The 21,019-nt window shown below is 39.1% G+C and overlaps 1 long non-coding RNA gene across 3 annotated transcripts in view; it reads left to right on the forward strand.

Moving 5' to 3' along the window:
- LOC129203537 (uncharacterized) overlaps positions 1–17,260 on the forward strand; it is a 35,403-nt gene extending 18,143 nt beyond the window's left edge. For all 3 annotated transcript variants that reach the window (XR_008576068.1, XR_008576067.1, XR_008576066.1), the window contains exons 4-5: positions 12,311–12,421; positions 15,954–17,260. This is a non-coding gene — a long non-coding RNA (uncharacterized LOC129203537). The remainder of the gene's footprint in view (positions 1–12,310; positions 12,422–15,953) is intronic.
- The last annotated feature ends 3,759 nt before the right edge of the window (positions 17,261–21,019 follow it).

Consider the following 21,019-nt stretch of genomic DNA (forward strand, 5'->3'; position numbering starts at 1 on the left):
TACCGTTCTGTGATTCTATATTAAAAGACATCTGCAACAGATGTTGTTGTCGTAAAGAGATGTTACAGGTCAAGTGGAAGAGTAGAGATGGTAGGCAGCACAGTAGCAGTCAGCGCAGCTGCATGGTGCAGAGTATGGGCATGAAATTTATTACAATTAACTTGGCATCTTAGAAGCAAGCTTTAACAACAGTTCTGAAATGGAGCTGAGCAAAATTTGTTTTGTTTATACTTCCTTACCTGTAATCTATCTATATCTAAGCTGACAGCCCCTGATAATATTCTTGTAACAGTTTTTGTATGTGATAAGATACTGAGGATTTATTTCCAGAAAGAATATTGTACTCTGGATCCCTTGCTGTCAGTATAATGTAATTTCTGTGTTGTAATAATTTCTCCAATAGATGGCAGTAGCTGCTTATTGGCTGATAAATTAACACCATTCATAGTACAGTATATAAAGCAGTAAAACCCAAATATGTTCATATAGAGGTACTTAACGCATAACTGACACTTAATTATGTATGTTAGAAGTGTCACCTGTTTTCCATATTTGAACATGAAACCTTTCTGAATATTTTCCTTTTGAGTCTCTTGGTTTGCTCAGAATTACGTGATAGTGCAAAACTAATAAAACTATTACAGGGCTAATAAAGGTTAAGGACAAGTGTATCTCAGAGCATGCTTAGTTCTGAGGTCGTTAGGGTTTTTCTACATTTGAAATCTCTTGTGGGTTACTTTGAGTTGGTTCATCTTACAACATCTTACATTCAAATTAGAATGCTTTATTGTAAATTATCTGGCATTAAATTGTGCTTTTATGATTGGAATTTTACTTAAATAATATTACAAGTTTACTTGCACCAAAACCAGTATGGATGATTCTACATTGTGAAACATGCCATGTTGCAAGACTTCCAAAATCTGCCATTGTTTTTCTACCATGTTTTGCTGCTTCTAGTTCTTCCATGTTGCCTCTTCTGTCCTGGAGTCATGGTAGAGAGATGATTGTTGAGCTATTTAAACATTAATCTGAAGACTTTTACAGGATCATGCCTAATTCATTAGGAGTTCACAAACCAGAGCACTTCGTGCTTCATCTGCCATATATGATGTTGGCTGGGGTCATATACTGAGAAGCTTGGAGTGGAGACTTTTTTTCACTGAATGATCTGCATTATTTTAACTGATCTGCAGTTATATAAACAATCACCATTATGCAGATGAAGGAATACATGGAATGAATTCAGGTTTTAGTAAATATCTCATAAGTAGATTTTGGATTAGAATTACCATGGTCTGCTACTTCTATGAAGTCTGATGGTATCTTGCTAACTAGGCTGTGGCAGTCTCAGTAACACAAATACAAGAATGTCAGATACATTGGATCTGATAAACCCTGACAGAGACATGGAGAACTAGAAGACCCTGAAAAACATGAAAAACACTGAAGAATGAACCTGAACGACAAGTAGAGGACAAAACCCGTGCATGGAGCCAAATCCACTAAATAGAAATTGATACAATGGAATATAACTTCAGTGTAGATGGGTAGGGAAGTTTCAATAATTTAATGACACTAACTCATTTTTCCAGTCTGTTTCATGGATTAAGTGCCTTTCTTACCACCTTGCCTACTCCCTAAATGTTATTCACCTGTCCTGCATACTACTTGTTACCACTTCCCTATTTCTGTAGGTACATACAAACAGAAAGTGTCCCACTCTGTCCCCGATCATGGTGCTTCATCTCTTCACTTGTGCCTAGTTGACTCTTAATTCCCTGAAAAGGGTGATATGACTGTTTTAAAGAAAGATGTACAGAGAAAGACTCAGTAAATGATATCTTGGAGAGAATGAAAGAGCACACATAACTCTCAGCTTTTCACTAAGACACTGTCGTTATGTAGCTTTACAATATTCACAGGAACAGCCAGCCACACATTAATTTCTCCAGGTTAGCAAAGCAACCAGCTTTTATTGTGATGCTTCATATGACACCTGGGGAGTAGCAATGCACATGAGGAAGCTAACTTTTTCTGCTTTTTGCCATATAGCTCTAATACCATGAAAAAGAAAGGGTAAGGAGAGGGAAAGGATAGAGAATGATGCTGCAAACAACTTCCTTGAAATATATAGCAAGGTAATCTTTTGAATGTACATAGTGTTATGAAAGCCTAGGCAAGATTTTTGTAAGAATACTGTTAAATTTTTGATACTGCTATGAGTTGAATAAAAAAGAGTTGACTTTTTCTTCTCATTGTTTTGGGTCATGGATCCTCCTTTTATATCATCATCATCATAACGTAGTCAAAGATTCTGAAATAATATGGAAACTTGTTATAAGAACTGAATTACAATCTATGCATGAATGTACAGCAAAAATAACACTAAATGTGATAACACTTATCAAATCTGATTAAACTGTGATACCAGTACACTGAGCCAAGAAGACACGTAACATTCTTAAGACATGTCCTCTATGAAAAAATGTGTACTGATAAAAAGTTGAAATTAGTATCAGTGTATGAGTACAATACATCCCTCATTTTTCGAATTTCTATCATTCCACTGAGTCCTCCTTTCTGACTTACCAAGCTTGCTTTTCCCTGGTCCCTTGTGCAAGATTCTCTCTTGCTTTCCTGAGCTTCTGCAGAACACATCGAGCATCAATCAAAAGGAAATTTATTTTTTTTTACCTTTGGAATCTCTTTCAGTCTTTTAGATGTGCCACTGTATTCTATTTGCGTGTTTTCTATATATCTCATTACTGTGGGTGAACTTTCCATACACAGACCAAACACTGACATGCCATGGAGAAACATTTTTCTCTGTTTAGGAACCTTAGGGTATAGAGTAAAAGAACTCAAATCTTTGTACAATCAATAGCCGCCTTTGCTTTAGAGACTGCCAGCTATGTAAAACCATTTGTAACAATCAATATAGATAAAAGATACAGCTTCGGTTGTTGTACGATTCTTGGATAGATTCACGTCTCTATTATGACAGCCCTAACGTTTGAGCTACTTCTATGCCAAATGAATTCGTAATCACCAGGATGGTAAAATAACCACTGTCATGCTTTTCTGTCTTGAGGTTGTTCTCTTGTATGGGAGGGAATATCTGCAGCTACAGGACAGACTAATCAGGAAGTTCTAAGAAAGTGGGTTTGAGATCCTACAGTTCTGCAGCCATTTTGTGTCTGTTTTTTTGTTGCACTAGTGAGTAGTATTTGACTGAGCCCAAAGCCACTGCCTTCCTTTGCAGGTGATCCTGATTCACAAGTTAATCTCCGCTTTGTATATGTTGGCAACAACTACCTGCGTTCATCACAATTTGCTCCATACTGCCTGCCTTCACTTTGAAAAAGAGATAGGGTTGTGTGGTGGGTTGACCCTGCCTGGAGGCCAGGTGCCCACCAGAGCCGCTCTCTCACTCCCCTCCTTCACTAGACAGGGGAGAAAAAAGGTATAACGAAAAGCTTGTGGGTCGAGATAAGGACAGGGAGAGATCACTCACTAATTATCGTCACGAGCAAAACAGACCGAACTTAGAGAGGGAATACATCTAATTTATTACTAAGCAAAACAGAGTAGAGGAATGAGAAATAAAATCAAATCTTAAAACACCTCCCCCCACCCTCCGATCTGCCCGGGCTCAACTTCACTCCTGGCTTCAACCTCCGCCCCCCTCAGCGGCACAGGGGGACGGGGAGTGGGGGTTACGGTCAGTTCATCACATGTTGTTTCTGCCGCTTCTTCATCCTCAGGGGGAGGACTCCTCTCATCATTCCCCTGCTCCAGCATGGAGTCCCTCTCATGCGAGACAGTCCTTCATGAACTTCTCCAACGTGAGTCTCTCCCATGGGCTACAGTCCTTCATGAACTGCTCCAGTGTGGGTCTCTCCCATGGGGTGCAGACCTTCAGGAGCAAACTGCTCCAGCGTGGGGTCCCCCACGGGGTCACAAGTCCTGCCAGCAAACCTGCTCTGGCGTGGGCTCCTCTCCATGGGTCCACAGGTCCTGCCAGGAGCTTGCTCCAGCGTGGGCTTCCCATGGGCCACAGCCTCCTTCAGGTGCTTCCACCTGCTGTGGCGTGGGGTCCTCCACGGGCTGCAGGTGGAATCTCTACACCCCCTCATCCTTCCTCCATGGGCTGCAGGGGGACAGCCTGCTTCACCATGGCCTTCACCACGGGCTGCAGGGGGATCTCTGCTCTGGCGCCTGGAGCACCTCCTCCCCCTCCTTCTTCACTGACCTTGGTGTCTGCAGAGTTTCTTACATCTTCTCACTCCTCTCTCCGACTGCAAAAGCTCTCTAACTGTTTTTCTCCTTAAATATGTTATCACAGAGGTGCTGATTGGCTTGGCCTTGGCCAGCGGCAGGTCCATCTTAGAGCCGGCTGGCATTGGCTCTGTCAGACACAGGGGAAGCTTCTAGCAGCTTCTCACAGAAGCCACCCCTGTAGCACCCCCGCCCCGCTACCAAAACCTTGCCACGCAAACCCGACACAGGTTGTGAAACCAAGATGGTAATAAGACCAATAGAAGAGAAACTTTGCTAATGACAGAGGGGCTTCAAGGTTGAATGAAGTTGCAACATAAGTACGGTTGGTCAGGCCCACTGGGAAGTGCACAACTAACTTTGTTCCTTATATTCCAAAGATTGACTGTGAGATAAACATTACTTAGTGTGAATCAGAATTAAAAATTCTGCCTTAGTGCAGGAATGCTATAAATGCAACTATGCCATAAGAACATTTCCTTACATAGTAATTTGAAGCTTTAATTCTGGTTCTTTGCCCTTAAAAAATCAATCTATGGCAGCTCTGAGTAGTTTTATGTTATAAAAAGATGGGTTATTTATGTCAATCTCTGTATCCAACTAGCCCCAAGGTGTGTAAACTTAATGAACAGGCTCTAGCAGCAAAAATCTTTGCAAAGTTTTTCAGAGTTTTCCTCTAATATTTTCCACATGAGGAAAAGACATACACATAACAGAGTGCTATGGGGTATAACCAACAAATAATTATGGTCTATGAGTGATTGGAAGGCAGTCAAGGATACCATGCTGAGTCTATCTTCCCAATATTGTCTCTTGCTCCCTGCTATAGCATTTTTCAATAGATTTGAAGCAATTAGTATTGATCATATATGTGTAAATTGTGTCATTTACAGTCCACTGTCAGCATACTGCTACATAGTTATTTAAAAATAGTCAGGCACATTTGGGCCAGTGTGAAAAGTAGTTAAGATGGTATTGTTTCTCCTTCATTGACAGGAAGTCTGGAGGTGCTTATGGTTGGGACAGGAAACTGACAATTTCTATGCCAGAGCAGCTGTCTTGTTCCTATAGCCTTTGCAAATGGAACTGGAGCCTATTTAATCCCAATTTTTTCTTGACCACAGAGAATTCTCTTGGGATAGTTCATAGATCAACATTTGCTTCTGGGACTGTGCCATTCAGCTTGAATGTAGATTCAGCAGGTATTATACAAGTGAAAACAGCTTGGCTGGCAACAGTTGCAGACTGAGTGAAATGACAGGGGGGATGAAGGAACTTTTGCCTCAGTAAAACAAGGTATTTCACTAATCAGCCAATATAACCGTGAGGGCATGGTCTTTAATCAGCAAAGAAACAAATGAGAAATCTTTTGGGGAAATGCTGATTCCTGAAAATAGTAGATTTGACATGTATGAGGAGAAGTCACTAGTATCCTTTCAGGAGTAAGGAAAATTCCTGCTTTTTTTTCACCGATAGAAAAAAAGTTTATTTTATTTGAAAGAAGAATTGTTGAAATAGTTTAGTAATTCAGTTAGTTTGTGAAATCAAAAAGCAGCCAAGGAATACTGCTTGATCAACAAAGTAGTGCTTTTCTTTAATTCCACATCTGACATATTCACAATGGTGCCACACAGATTAGAAGTATATTAGAATTTAAAGATTTAGTCTGTCTACATCTCTATGTGAATGTGAAATGTAAGATTTTGAATTTTGTTTAATTATAAGCAAGATAATAATTCCAAAAACTATACAAGCTTAACAAGACTGATCAAACGTGTTATCAGATTTTTTTCCTGAGAACTTTTGAGGTTTTGACCTTTATTTTTCCATCCTTTAACAAAAGGCAAAGCCTTTTGAGCATTTCTCTGCATAAAATGTCTACTTTTGAAGCAGTTGTTCTTGATTTGGTACTCTGTAAGCAGAAGAGATCCAGCAGCCCAGACATCTCTCCTAGAAAGAAACTTGGGATTCTAATGGAAACATTTCACCTACATTGGGACTTGATGAATTACAGCGTTGGAAATTTGTCACTCAGCTGCAACTGGAAGGCATGAGGTTTGGGGTGGGGGGGAACTGGTAAGTTTGGTATAAGCCATGTTTTCTAAATAAGGTTCTTCCCTACTATGTTGTCTTCTCACAAAATCATGTATTGCGGGAAGTTCTCATTCCCATATACTAAAAGACCTCCTAAAATATACAAATTAGTTCCATTTTAACATGTGTGTTTAACTAGCTTAAAACATAATGCATTTAAAACTTTCTCATGAACTACATCTCATCATTGCTAAATTTGCACAGACTAGCTTCTGCTGATCTACCATCTTTTCTGAGGGTTTCAGTGCAAGCTGTGTGAATTGTTACAGAGTGCAGTCTTGAGACTACAGTATCGATTAAAATATTAAAATGGCTATGTTCTTACATTCTAGAATCAGGAATATAATTTGCTGATGTCTAGTAAGACAATTGGTAACACATTCAGTGATTCAGATTCAGATAGTAAAACTCCCTGCTGCAGAGTTTAATACTTACAAAAAGAAAATACATAAATATCAGTAACAGGAAACTGCTCTTGTGGAAACACTGTTATATCCTCTGCAATAATTAAGAGGTAGGAAATACTTACGATTTTACTCACATGTGCACATACAGACACATCCCCTTGTATGAGAGTTTAAATGTCCCTAGAATTCTTGCAGTTTTGGCTCAATTTGATTCAGTTACAAGCTTTGAATACCCCACCTAACTTGCGGGAAATCCTTTCTCTGTGTTTACAGACTTTTTTTGTGTGTTTACTTCATGCAAACTGAGAACAATGGTGGCGCTTTTTTTAATGCTTTTTATCTTTTGGAATTGTTAGGGGTCCCACCGTTCTGCAGTCACTAGGTCACTTAACAGATAGCTTAGCTTTTCCCAGTTGTGTGTATAGTAATAGAGTAACTCTGCTTTGATACTTAAAGTCAGGCATCTTTAAAGCTGTCGTCTTTTTGGAAAAGATAAAACTAATTTCCTTTTCAAACACAGCTTTTCAGATTATATAACTTTACCAAAACACCCTAGCTAGCTTTACCAAGGTGCATAGTAATGGCAGAGGGATGTGGTTTCAGTCCTTGCATCTGGTCACGCAGTATCCTGGCACGTCCTGTATCCTGCCATGTGTCCTGCATTAAGTTAAATGACAGGGACGTGCGTCTGCATTGACAGCACATAACTGCAAGACCACAAACAGACCCCTATTATAACCATCCCTCCTTAAGGCCTGTAGTTTCATAAGCAATGACTGGGACAGGGGGCAAAGCTGGTCTGGTCTCAGCTCAGTTTTTGAGGTAGTCAGTAAATTTAGGCAAACCACTTTATCTTGATTTTCAAATTATAATGATTAAGACTTCTTTCCACAGCACATTCAAAAATTCCGTGTAAGATCTATGTAAGAGTATTGTTAAGCTTCTCATTTTGTAAAAACCTGAGCTCTAAGTATCCTCATCTGATCTGGCAATCACAAACTCTGTTTATCCCAGGGACTTTGTAGTTTATGTTAGATAAAATATAGGCATAGGAAGAGACAGAAATATATCACTCGGACACCTAGATTTTTTTTCATTTTGATTTTTAATTGAATTGTAAATTAAAATGTAAATTTGGCTAAAAGTTGATGATGTGATGTGTATATATGATGAATGGGGAAATGTTTGTGTTCAGAACTTAACATTGATAAAAGAATGTTTACAAGTCATACCAATAACCTTGCAAGAAAGAATTTGTTCAATTTTAAAAAAAATTATTTATTGCAAGTAGTCATATGTGTAGTGCTAGAACCTAGCTCATGAAACAGAACTTTAAATTCTTTTTCATTCAGGTGTTGATGAGTAGTACTATGAAAATTGTCTAGGAAAATGAAAGATGATCTTAAAGACTTTCTAAACCATTAGTTCTCCGCTAGAAGGTAACTCATGTACTTTGTAGCACAATCCAAATAGCTGGACAGCTAATATGTAAGGGTGACCCATGTCTTTTGCTTGTAGTTCAGTTTAATTATGACAGAAAAGCATCCTTCTGAGAGATATGTTATTTAAAATACAATACAATGTAATGAATATAATATACATTTTTACTGCATAAAAAATAACTTGGTAAATGCTGCTGTTAGATTTCTTAAACCTGATGTGCTACCTACTCAAGTTATACCTTTGTTTGTGTAGTAGTGACCGGGGAAACTTTTTCCTTTATTGATGCTTTTTCCTTTAGATATGATATTATGTGGGTTTAAGTATGTCTTAACTGATTTTGAATCCAATCTGTTATTTCTGCCAGGTTATTTTTCCTCGTTTGTAGCATTTCATAAATGTGCTCGGTAGACCCAAAATCTAGGTCTTGTGTGGTTTTCCACATATGTAGTCTGCTGGTGTTTTTGTTGTTTGTTCAATTCTTCATTACCAAGTCTGAAGCAATGCCAAACAGTAGTGAAGAGATGTAATCCTTTGTCAACCTCGTGATTCCACATGGAAGTATTCTGTTATCTGGTGGTTAAAACTCTACAGGTCACTTTACACATCTGAACATGATGATATTGATGGCCAAACTGGATTTCCATAGAGCTGAAAGTCCACACTGTAGATATTTGCAGGATAATGCCTTCTGAAAAGAAACAGAATAGGTGTTGGGGTTAGCTGACTGTTCTGTGCATACATCTTTAAATATCCTTCGTGTGAATACCTGCTAATACACAATATGTTTAATATGCAGTAAAAAGTATAACAGTATCTCTGTTTTCAACTTTCTGTGAGCTTTGCATGCTGCACATGATGCCTTTGCATCATGCAGCAGAAGGCTCTTTGTGCAACAGGGATTACCAAGATCTCTCTCTAGTTGCAGTCAGTGAAATATCCTTTGCTAGATATTTTATCAAAGGTTACAAGTGTCCTTGAGTGAGCGTTGTGCCCCTTTTTCAGATTTTACTCAACAGTTCTGTCAGTTTTAATGGTAGGGAGGCTGCTTTAAAATCAGTGTTCTGACTTGAGTTTCTCCTTTTGCTTCTCTGTTTATCAGTTTCTTGATTATAGTCTGTATTTCCATTGGACTGATGGTTCGTGTAGTTCAGCAAAATCAAGTAGTGTGCTGTTAGTGGACTGTGAGAATTCCTTTGAAATGCTGTGCCCATCCACTTACCTGCTTTATCTCAATTATGAGTAAGTTGATGCTGACCGAATAATTGGATATTCCCAACACATAAATGCAACCTGACCTCTCTCACATATAATAAGGCCCTGACTCCTTCAAGACTATTTTAAGTGTTTGGGTTATACTGCAAGCAGAGATGCACTTGCAACATGATGCTTTCCATGGCGTGCTTAATAAATGGCTTATTACTTCAGGTAGACTCACCCAGATAATGGTGCAATACAATGGAATCTTACTTTGACTGTAAAGCATATCCTTCTGTCCAAAGCCTGAAACTTTGTATGTGTCTTCATCACAGAGTGCAGCTTTACATAGCAAAGTTGGAGCTAGTTCTGAGTAAGCTGGTAGATCTACAGAGGGCAGCTCAATGCCATACAGAGATACTAGACTTGATTCTCAAAGCAATATAATTACATCATCTCAGACTCCACTCTCAATAGCATATCCTTCTTCCCAGTAAGAGTAATTTAGACAGCAACAGAGCTCTACACTGAGGTGGCCTCAATGATAGTTTTGAATTAGCATAAGTATCTTGATAAGTGTGCCCTGTGCTGCATAGAGGTATTCTATACTGCAATGTTGATATATTGTGTCATCTTGTTTTGTTGAGCATATATAGCAGAGGGATATGGGATAAAAGGGTAAAATTTTCCTAACTAATCCAAGTCTGCTTGTAATTTTGACTTGAATTAAAATGTTTCCTGGAACATGTCTGAAAAGAAACATGCTGCTTCATTTCACTGCTGATAAATTAATAATTAGTCTTTTTCCCAACAAACGACGAGTCAGCTTTCACAACCCTGAAAAGGGCAGAAACCACCTTAATTTTATTAAGGGTGCAACCCGCTATCTCCTCAGTGTTGAGCACAGGTCTGTTCTCTGCTCTTTGCCCTGAAAACAGTATGGTAGTTGTGCTATACTCAGACTATATATAGCACTTAAGAGATATCAAGGGTTGACCTTGACCTCAGAGCCCTTACAGATACTTAAGCTTTAAGGAATCACCTGATGGAACCTAAGAGGCTTTTAGCCCATTTGCTTCTTTCTGAAATTTTTATTATCAATGCTTAAGGAGATACACTTAATGAATATCTTTCTGTAGTATTTTATGTGCATTTATTTAAAAAGTCAGTGGAGACAATGGGTGCTTTGATGGTTATGTGTAACTGTGTTTCTCTGTATTGAATATTTATTTTGACAGTGATCCCCCATTAACAATAAAACCTCTTTCCCTCTCTTTTTCCCCACCTAAGCTCTTTATAATGAGCACAAAAAATTGCAAGTTTTTTCTCCATTTTTTAGGAAAAATTACCAATACAGTCCTGGATTACCTGAAGTACATTACAAAATAAACTGCCAATGGTTGACTTGCATGCTATGGGCATTTGTTGTAAAAGAAAACTAAGCAAAGTTTATGCTATTCTATGTCCACACAAGATTTTGTTATGCAAAAATTATGTAGCCATGATGTGTGATAGTAGAATCGATAACACAGTGCTTTATTCCAGTAATAAGCTTTTCCTACAATAATAAGTTCAGTTACAATAAGCTTTTTTGGGGCGGGGGGAGAGTGTGTGAGAGTGAGAGTGTGTGTGTGTGTGTGAGAAATTGGTGTCACATTGCAGCTGAGACCTCTGTCTCCCTGCTCTCAGTTGTGTAGTTCCCTCTGCCCAGTTTTTTTGTGATACTCCTTTGATCACATGATAAGCTGACTCAATTCACTAACCAAGCAAAAATATGTGTGTGTTTAGCTTAAGTTCACAGTGCAGGCAGACAAGTGCCAAAGTTAACAGAAGGTGAAAACAGTGTTTGATTAGAAAAGGAAGATGGAGGAAAGAGGAAGTGAGATGTCTCCTTTTGAGTGATGAAAAATTATTAATTTGGCTCACTGTAATATAAACCCATATTTAGCTATACAAGTAGACTGCAAGTACAGTGACTGTTCTGCAGAGACAAGGATTATATCAATAAAGAGCATGTTCTAATGCACATTTTTCATTTCTTTAACTTGTGTGCTTGAGAATTTATAAAATACCTTCATTTGCAGAATGGCTCACAGTCATTAATAAGAACAGGCACAGTTTGAATGTAGCTCTTCTTCTGGAGGAAAGTTACACATAACTGTTGAAGTAGTTTGGTTAAAATCTTGTTTTATCATCTACATCTGATATATACAGCAGTGTTTTACATTCACCAATTGCCAGTGAAAAAAGGTGTGAATTAAATGACTCATTAGGCTACATATTGCTAAACTCTGTTTCTAACAAAACTTGAAATAAATGCCAAAATTGTTAGACAAATTTCAGATGACAAATTCTTTGCTTGCAAACAATTTCAGCTCAAAATTCAGTCAAGCTAGTACAGAATATGCTTTAATATCCTAAAGAGTAAATGCAGTTTGTCAGAAAAGAGGAAGAATATCTGCTGAAGTTCTGTTTCTAAAAATTATTTCCAGAATTATTTTTTTTTATTTTATTGTTGTTCACAAATCATTTGCATGTCCAAAGTAGAGAAGACCTTTGTTTGAGTAGCCCTAGCATTGCCAGCAGAATAATCGTAAGAAAATTCTAAGGTGAGTGTGACTGTTCACTCAGCTCCTGTTCAGATTTTGTCTAAGCCAGCCTATGCTATGCCCTGATGTATGCTGGGAGCAGCACCATTAGCGCAAAGTGAGGGCAAAATGTAAGCAGGATACGGAGGCCAGAAATGGCTAAAGGTCATTATGCAGCCACTATCATCTACAGCTTGCAGTCTCCTGCAACCATAATCCTTGTATTAGCAATTGTCTGGCAGTTTCTTCAGAATCTGCTAAAACTGGATGGAAATAAAGTAATCTTCCCAAAATGTTTTTGAGATGGATCCAACAGCAGCTGGACTTCCAAGACTTTCATGCTTCTCGATGGATACGGGGGGATGACCACACCTTGATGAAGGAGAAAGGATGAGCTCTCTCACCATCAGCTAGGTAACTATTTTGTTCATAGGTGCACGAGTTGCAAGTTATGAGCTGCAAGTTCTGAATTAGAGAACTTGTGAGGTAGAAACCTCATGAATTAAGTAATGAATTAATAAATTCATGTGTTAGACTGATCTGTACAAAGGGGATTGGCCCATATTTGTTAGCTTTCTTTCCTCATGAGCTCATAAAATACAGTTTAATTTACAGAGTACATTGACCTGTACATTTGAGAGATTCAAACAGGCAGTGACAGATGAGCCAAGAAGGACACTGGGACATTTGGCCTCACATTAGAAAAATCACTAGCAAATGGGGAAGAGGAGATACATGTTACAGAGGGATATAAATGTTGAAATGTGCTGGACAGATCTGTTCGAGCCTGACCAAGTCCCACTGTGTCCTGGTGTGATACTTGTGTCCTGATAGGACAGATAGCCAGATAGGACTATATAGAGCACCGCTGTTTCAGTCAGTAGAATTACAGATCAAATTCCCAAGCTTATACGTTAATCACTTTAGGGACAACATGGCTGGAAAGTCAGAAACAGAAATTTAGCAAAGAATTTTAGCAAATTTTAGCAAAAAAATTTTTTAGCAAAGTCATCTCATCTTTAAAACACTTAGAGATGCACCTTATCCTAGTCTGATTTCACTTTCTGTGTGAGCCCAGATTCTCAGTATCTTAGATTGGCAAAGCTCTCTTGCCTGCAAAACATTGCTTCCTTTATTTCTGCTTTAATTTGCCATCCCATTGCTTCTCAAGCATAGTCCTTCATTAAGGCATTAAGCTTTCCTGCAGTGTGACAATTGTCAATAATACAGCATATTAATTGTTGCAGACAACCTAATATATATGTTCAGCATAAAATGCAAACTGGCATTTATAATATTATTCAGTTTTTTCTCCCTCTGTCCTAACCTCTTCTAGTCAAAACCATTTTTATAGTTTATTACAAGATGTCTATATGTACTTTCTGAAAGCACTAAATTCTGTCAATTCAGAACACTCAATTTGAATTTTACTTATTATTCAAAAGTATATACTTCAAGTATATAAACATTAAAATAAAAGTAGAGTGATTATTGCCTGACAATACATTTTTTCCTTATACACCTCTATAAGAGAAAAACATTAAAGCAGTACAATAATAGGCTGAATTTTGATGTCTGCTAATCTCAAGATGGCCAATCAATAAAGGAAATGCTGTCTTTTTGGAGTTTGAACAGTGATCTGATGATTTGCCTAATGGAAGAATCTTGTTTTTAAGGTTACCACTCCATTGTATGCTATCAGATCAGACAAAGTTTAACATATTACTTCCTGTCACGCACCAGGTCTGGTATGGGGAAAGGATTTAGGTGCTTATAGGAAGAGAATTAAATGGAATAACATCCCACTCATCCAACTGCTTTTGGTATCTAGATTTATACCTGAAGGGAATCTGAAACCAAAACACAGAGTGTATTGCACTTTTTCTAGTCACTGATACAACCATAATAAAGATATTGCACATGAATAACAATGGCAATGTATTACGTACATTTTGGATTCAGAAAAGGGTCATCTCCCTGTGTTTCATTTTAGAAATTCAGAAGTTTTAGAACTGGTTCGACTGAAGGTGCATTCATCAAGAATGGTCCTACTCTGGGAATGCCCAGGCTTTTAAGTTCTCCCACTTCAGCTGAGTTGGTAAACTCTTGAAAATAAATAACAATGGTGTCGTTCCTCACTTTTTGTCAGTGGAGATCAACAGTCTACAGAAAAACAAAACAATAATCAAAAGGTTTCAAATTATCTAATTATAAAGCCTGTCCTCACCTGTTGGCTGCTGTTCACTTTCTTAACTATTTCAATGCCGTAATTGTCCTAGTTATCCAGTTGCCATGAAGTCTGTGTGATAGATAAGACAGCAGTTTCAATCAATCTAAAATATATTTTGTATTCGCACAAATATATACATACACATATATATAAAAAACAAAACAATGTCAGCTTTTATTCATACCAGTTAGTTCCCTTCTGCTATTCCTTTTACAGATTTAGAAGGAAATTAAATTATAATATCAGACCATGTACTTTTCCATGTATTGTTAGGTCAAAACTTTAACACATCCTGCCACATTGTACTTTAGACTTCATGCCCACACTTCACTATTTAGCTCATCAGCTATTTTCAAGCATCAAAGGACTGTGTAACATAAGAAAAAGAACTGAAAGGATCAGTAAAAAGAACAAGGCAGGCCTAAAACCTTATGTACAATTGTAATAATGAGTCAACATCGTGCATCGTGAAGGGCACTACACCTAGAAAGGACAAGATCAGTATTAAAATATTTGGTGTTTAAATATGTTCCTTAAACATAACCTGTGCTGGGGTGAAGCCTAGAAGTGATGAGGATTTTGGATCCCATTTTATTTGGGCTGAATTTTCCCCAGGAACACATTCTGCAAGTCCATAAAGGAGCTGAGATCAGAATTAGTAGAGAGCAGTTCAGAAGAGTGAGAATGTCTAAAACTAGTGGCAGATACTAACTTCCAACAAAACTTGCTGTAATAGGAACAAGCGAGAGAAAATAGTTCTTCATCTTAGTTTGACCCTGTCAGTCAGCAGAAGTGTGAGAGAAGGAGCCTAAAGTCAGCTTTTTATTCAAGGAAATATTTGTTTATCTGTAAGGCTTATTGCACTAAAACTTTATCCAGTCTGCTCCAGGAGCACAGTATAGAAATCATAGTTCTGCTTTCACTCCTTTTACCTCAAAGATAGCAATGCATGTGGATTATTGCAAATGAAAAAATACAATGAAGGCAAAGTATGTCAGGTTTAATAGAAAAAGAATGTGAAGCACATATACTGTCTTTGTGGTAAAATAGAAGCAATTTTTTTCTTCATCACAGTCTTTGTCCAGGAGAATTTTTAAATGTTGGTTACTTTGAAAGTGAAAACCAAGCAAGGAAGTAAATAAAGTAAAAATACAGGGAAAGCAAATTTTTAGATGCTATGTCTGGCTAAGGTTGGAAAAAATCTTAGTTAAAGAAGGACTTCCAGGATTCAAAATATTTTATACGTTCCAGTGGAATCTGCAACCTTTTATAACCTTTCTCTGTTATTTTTAAATAATTATCTTTTCCTAGGATTTTACAAACTTTTAGCTACTTTTATATATAATTAAAATAAAGTCCAGCATCTAAAGTCTTGGTTTTAAAGTTATTTGTATGAAATAATTTAAATGAGCGCAATAAGTATGCTTTTCTTCCCTCCAGACCTTGTTTGGTCACCCTTTACCATCAGTAAGTACTGCCTTCTATTCTTTTGCCTACAACTAGCTAAAAAATGAATTAGAAGCAGTAAATATAATTCATATACAAAAGATGAGCTAAGCACCAAAAGGAAAGTACCAGGTCTTGTGAAGGCCAGAATGTCTACATAAATTCAGTCAGAGATTCAGTTCTCTGGTGACTTGTCTGGACTAGGTACTCAGAAAAGTAATTGGGAAGAAAGACCCTCTCATACACACTTTCTTTTCTTTCTCTGTGCAGGCTACCTGCCATGTCAACATCCACAACCATCTCAGAGCATGGAGGCAGACAGAAAACATGGAGGAGAAACAGTCTAAGCTTTACATCAGACATGCCCCAAGATGATGGCCAGCATTGATTGAGTAGTAAATTATTACCCCCTTGAAGCAATGAGGAAACGATGTATATGTTTTGTCCCTGAGGTGTGTCTCTAGGACATAGTGCCTTCTGTGACTCCCACTCCCATAATGAAGGTTAAAAACCAACCTTTGCTTAGGGCTGTGCCCAAAGGTATAGTCTACCTTTGGGAAGCAGATTCAGGCTTTTATTTCTGGCCTTCTGTATGTAGTCAGCCAAGATAAGTAGTGTGGGAGAGTGTATGTATCAGTGGAGGCCCTGTCCTCTGTTGTAGTCATGCTAGGCAAAGGCTGACTAGTATTCAGATATTACTGAATCAGCTTTGCATCATTGTACTTGGTTGTGGGTGAAACGTTGAGGCTTCTGGGGCTCTAGTTTCACAGAAATGCAGATGACGTCATAGTTTTGTTGCTGCTTTTGCTTTCCCAGAGGTGAGCTGAGCTTTCAATTTCAATGAGGCAGACAACCAATGCAAAATGATAGTGAGCAGATCAGGCTGCAGAAAACTTTCCGTTTATAAGACTTATTCTGTAAGAGATTGTATGTTCATTAAAGCAGTCATGATTTGGGCGATGGTCTTTCGATCCTGCTCTGCTTCCTGTATGTATGTGGTTGTGGAAGCTATATGTATTTTCATGTCTAGACTTTTCCAATATTCTCTCAGATTTGAATTTGGCTGCTAATGCACATGTAGTAGTATATCTCAGGGCCATTATACAGTGCTGTTGGTTTCTACATAACACGTAGGAAATGCTTCTAGGAGTGTTTCATTGACTCTGTATGTGGCCAAATAAAGCTCTAAGATAATGTGAATACATCTACCAGTACTATTTGTTACTTAGGATATTCAGTAAATATTACTTGTTTGCCATAATTTTCTACAAGGCTTCTGTGCTGTATTCCTACATTATATGAATTTTACAGTGCAATATGTCTGCCTTAAACTAGGAAGTATGTATAGACTTCTCACTTGCTTCAACACTCATTTCATCCTGCTAATTCTGTAGTTCAAGGCTACTGGGTGGCTCGGGGCAGTGTCCTGGTTTTGGCAGGGACAGAGTTAATTTTCTTCCTAGCATAGAATCATAGAATGGTTTGGGTTGGATGGGGCCTCCAAGATCATCTAGTTCCACCCGCCCTGACACGGGCAGGGACACCCTCCACTAGACCAGGCTGTCCAAAGCCCCATCCAACCTGGCCTTGAACACTTCCAGGGAGGGGGCTTCCACAACCTCCCTGGGCAACCTGTTCCAGTGCCTCACCACCCTCACAGGAAAGAGTTTCTTCCTAACATCTAATCTAAATCGACCCTCCTTCAGCTTAAACCCATTACCCCTTGTCCTGTCACTACACTCCCTGATAAACAGTCCCTGACCATCTTTCCTGAAGGCCCCCTGTCAGGTACTGGAAGGCCACAATTAGATCTCCCTGGAGCCTTCTCTTCTCCAGGCTGAGCAACCCCAACTCTCTCAGCCTGTCCTCATAGGAGAGGTGCTCCAGCCCTCTGATCATCTTCGCGGCCCTCCTCTGGACTCGCTCCTACAGCTCAATATCTTTATTTTACTGGGGACCCCAGAAAAGGATGCAGTACTCCAGGTGGGGTCTCACGAGAGCAGAGTAGAGGGGGAGAATCGCCTCCCTTGACCGGCTGGTCATGCTTTTTTTGATGCAGCACAGGACACGGTTGGCTTTCTGGGCTGCAGGCGCATTGCCAGCTCATGTTGAGCTTTTCATCAATCTACACTCCCAAGTCCTTCTCCTCAGGGCTACTCTGAATCCATTCTCCACCCAGCCTGTAGTTGTGCTTGGGATTGTGCCAACCCACGTGCAGGACCTTGCACTTGGCCTTGTTGAACTTCATGTGGTTTGCACAGGCCCACCTCTCCAGCCTGTCAAGGTCCCTCTGGATGGCATCCCTTCCTTCCAGCATGTTGACTGCACCACACAGCTTGGTGTCATCAGCAAGCTTGTTGAGGGTGCACATGATCCCACTGTCCATGTGGCTGACAAAGATGTTAAACCCCTGAGGAGCACCACTCGTCACTGGTCTCCACTTGGACATCGAGTCACGGACCGCAACTCTTTGAGTGTGACCATCCAATCAATTCCTTATCCACTGAGTGGTCCATCCGTCAAATCCAAGTCTCTCCAATTTAGAGACAAGGATGTCGTGTGGGACAGTGTCAAATGCTTTGCACAAGCAGCTGGTATAGTGTTGTGTTTTTGATTTAGGAGGAGAATAATGTTGATAACACACTGATGTTTTTAGTTGTTGCCAAGCAGTCACGGCCTTTTCAGCTTCTCATACAGGCCTGCCAACGAGAAGGTGGGGGGCACCCAAGAAGCTGGGAGGGGACACAGCCAGGGCAGCTGACCCAAACTGACCAAAGGGATATTCCATACCATATGACATCATGCTCCAAATATAACTGCAGGGTTGGCCAGGAGGTGGGGCAGCTCAGGACCTAGCTGAACATCAGCTTTGGGTGATGAGAAATTGTGCTGCTCATCATTTCTTTTGTATATTATTTTATCATGATTGTTGATGTTGTTATTATTATTATCTTCCTTTTCTGTCCTATTAAACTGTCTTTATCTCACCCCATGAGTTTTACTTTTTTTTTTTGCCATTTTCAATTCTCTCCCCCATCCCACTGGGAGTGAGGAGTGTGGGCGAAAGGCTGTGTGGTTGTTTTAGCTGCTGGCTGGGTTAAACCACAACAGGCAGTCATTAGGAAATCCTACATATTATCTGCAGTATCACTAGCAATTTGCTGGACATCCTGAATTAGTGGTCACTGGAGGCAGTAGTGTGATCTTTTTTCAGTTTGCATATCTCCACCAGGATAAGTTGTTAAACTTCAGGGCACATCGTAAGTCTTTTTCTTGAGGAAGTAGAGTGGAGCGGATTTCAGATAACGTCATATCTTCTTGTATTAACAATCAAGGAACTTACAGGATACAAACAGATATGATTAATACTGAAATGAGCAGCCCAGAGCTTCCTGAAAGTGGTTATTAAGCCTCCACACATGTATATTACTTTAGTTTATTCAGAGAGATGCCCAGGTAAGAGCCAAAGGTATTGATGTGGCCCTTTGCTCTCCCTGGTTAATGATAGGCTATGGCTAATAGAACTCCCTGGTTCATCAGAAATACCAATATTCCCGTGTCCTGAAATACAGAAGGTAGTGAAGTGTTAAACAATTATGCACAGTGGTAGATGATAATGCAAGAAGAGAGACATGTTCCTAATGGGTTAATATCCATGCACTAGTCTGTTACAGCAGCTGGAGAGCAATTTCCTATTCTTTTGTCTTGGCTATGGTTACTAATATCCCCATTTTTTATGGTCTATCTCACTTCGAGGTCAAAATAATTATTAAACAACTAAGTAACCCCATTTGGCAAATGCTCTTTATAGGAAGTGTGTCCACAAATATAAAAGGGTGAGAGGGGATGAATAAGTATACCTTGTACCTGTTTGTGCAGATTTGCTGAAATGCCAGCAGAAGCCCACACAAAATTGGGCTGTTAATCATCTGTTAATAGCCCTGTCACAAGGAAGAGTGTGTATGTGTCTACGAAGTGTGAGTAATTTTTTAAAAGTGACCCACTCCACAAGAACCTTCATAACAGTTAAATGTGGTTTAACAACAAAGACACCTGTCTTCCTTTGTCCTCCTTTGGTAAATTACTGACCAATTACTAACATGTCCTGTAAGAACATATTGCGTCTGCCAATCTTTGTTCAGGGGTCTGGGTACTAGCTTTAAGAAAGTCCGTTATGTGTTTTGTCTAGTTTCTGTGTGGTTTTGTTCCTGTAGAATTAATGTGCTGAAGTATTTTTCCTCCTGGGCATAGTGTAAAGACAACCATATATGTTCTGTACAAGTGATTCCAACTTGCTTGTTAATGATTGGTTCACAGGAGTAAGACACACAGGCACTAGAAGTGAAATACAGCACAGAGTCTGAATAAATAGACTCTCTGCTTGTACCAAAGTGCAGTTCTGCTGTCTGCACCACACATTGCTGAAAGCAGATGCGTTGAGGAGCACAATGCAGGGACACACTGAGAATTCTGAATGGCATTAGCTGATCTTGTTTGTTTGGCCTTGGAAGCCAGAAAGTGGCAGTAATAGCCCTGAAGCAATGCAAAGTAAAGGCTCATGGTAGGAAACTGATCCCAGTGAGATGCAGAACATTGGCAGATTTTTTCCAAGTGATGCAAGCAGACTCAGAAACCACAGCCTGAAACTCAGCTGACTGCTACCATGGTGTTCCAAGGCAAGCAGTTGTGTGTCTTCTCTGTCTGATAGAAACTTTTTCTTTTTTTCCTTTTTCTTTTTGCAAATGTATAGGAAAAGCACTCACTGGTATTCCTGTGTATCTGTTCTATAGTTTGAGAAAATACTTCTCCCTCCTAGCTGCAGATTCCCTCAGTCGCTACATATGTCAAGATACTTTTACATTATTACTTTAGGGTAAAGGTTTGAGTGTACATGAACACCAAGATCAATGTGCTTTAAGTCATCTAGGCTTATCAGAGCCAAATGACTTAATTTGAAGTTATTTCAGTCAAAATCTCTGTCCAATTATAGTACTTCTATAATATCCATCTAAAGTTATGTTAAAAGATATATTGACTTAGATTGTGGTCATTTGAGCTTTTATTGTGTTAAAGCAAGACAGGGGAAACATTACCGCTGAAAAGGGTGTAAGTGCATGGTTCTTCGTGTTCACTCATTTCTGTTGTAGCAGACCATCTATGCACCCCTCTTTCTTTAGTGGCAGTATTTTCTTTATCTACTGTTCTGGCTCAAAATTCTGACTTGACTATTCTCTCAGATGAGTAGGAGAGCATCAGAGTTTCAGGAGCAACAAAATTTACCTCTGGAAAAGCAAAAATATACTACAGGAAATTTGAGCTAGTTTTAAAATGAAAAG

The sequence above is a fragment of the Grus americana genome, chromosome 2, assembly GCF_028858705.1.
Source record: "Grus americana isolate bGruAme1 chromosome 2, bGruAme1.mat, whole genome shotgun sequence".
Classification (NCBI taxonomy): domain Eukaryota; kingdom Metazoa; phylum Chordata; class Aves; order Gruiformes; family Gruidae; genus Grus; species Grus americana.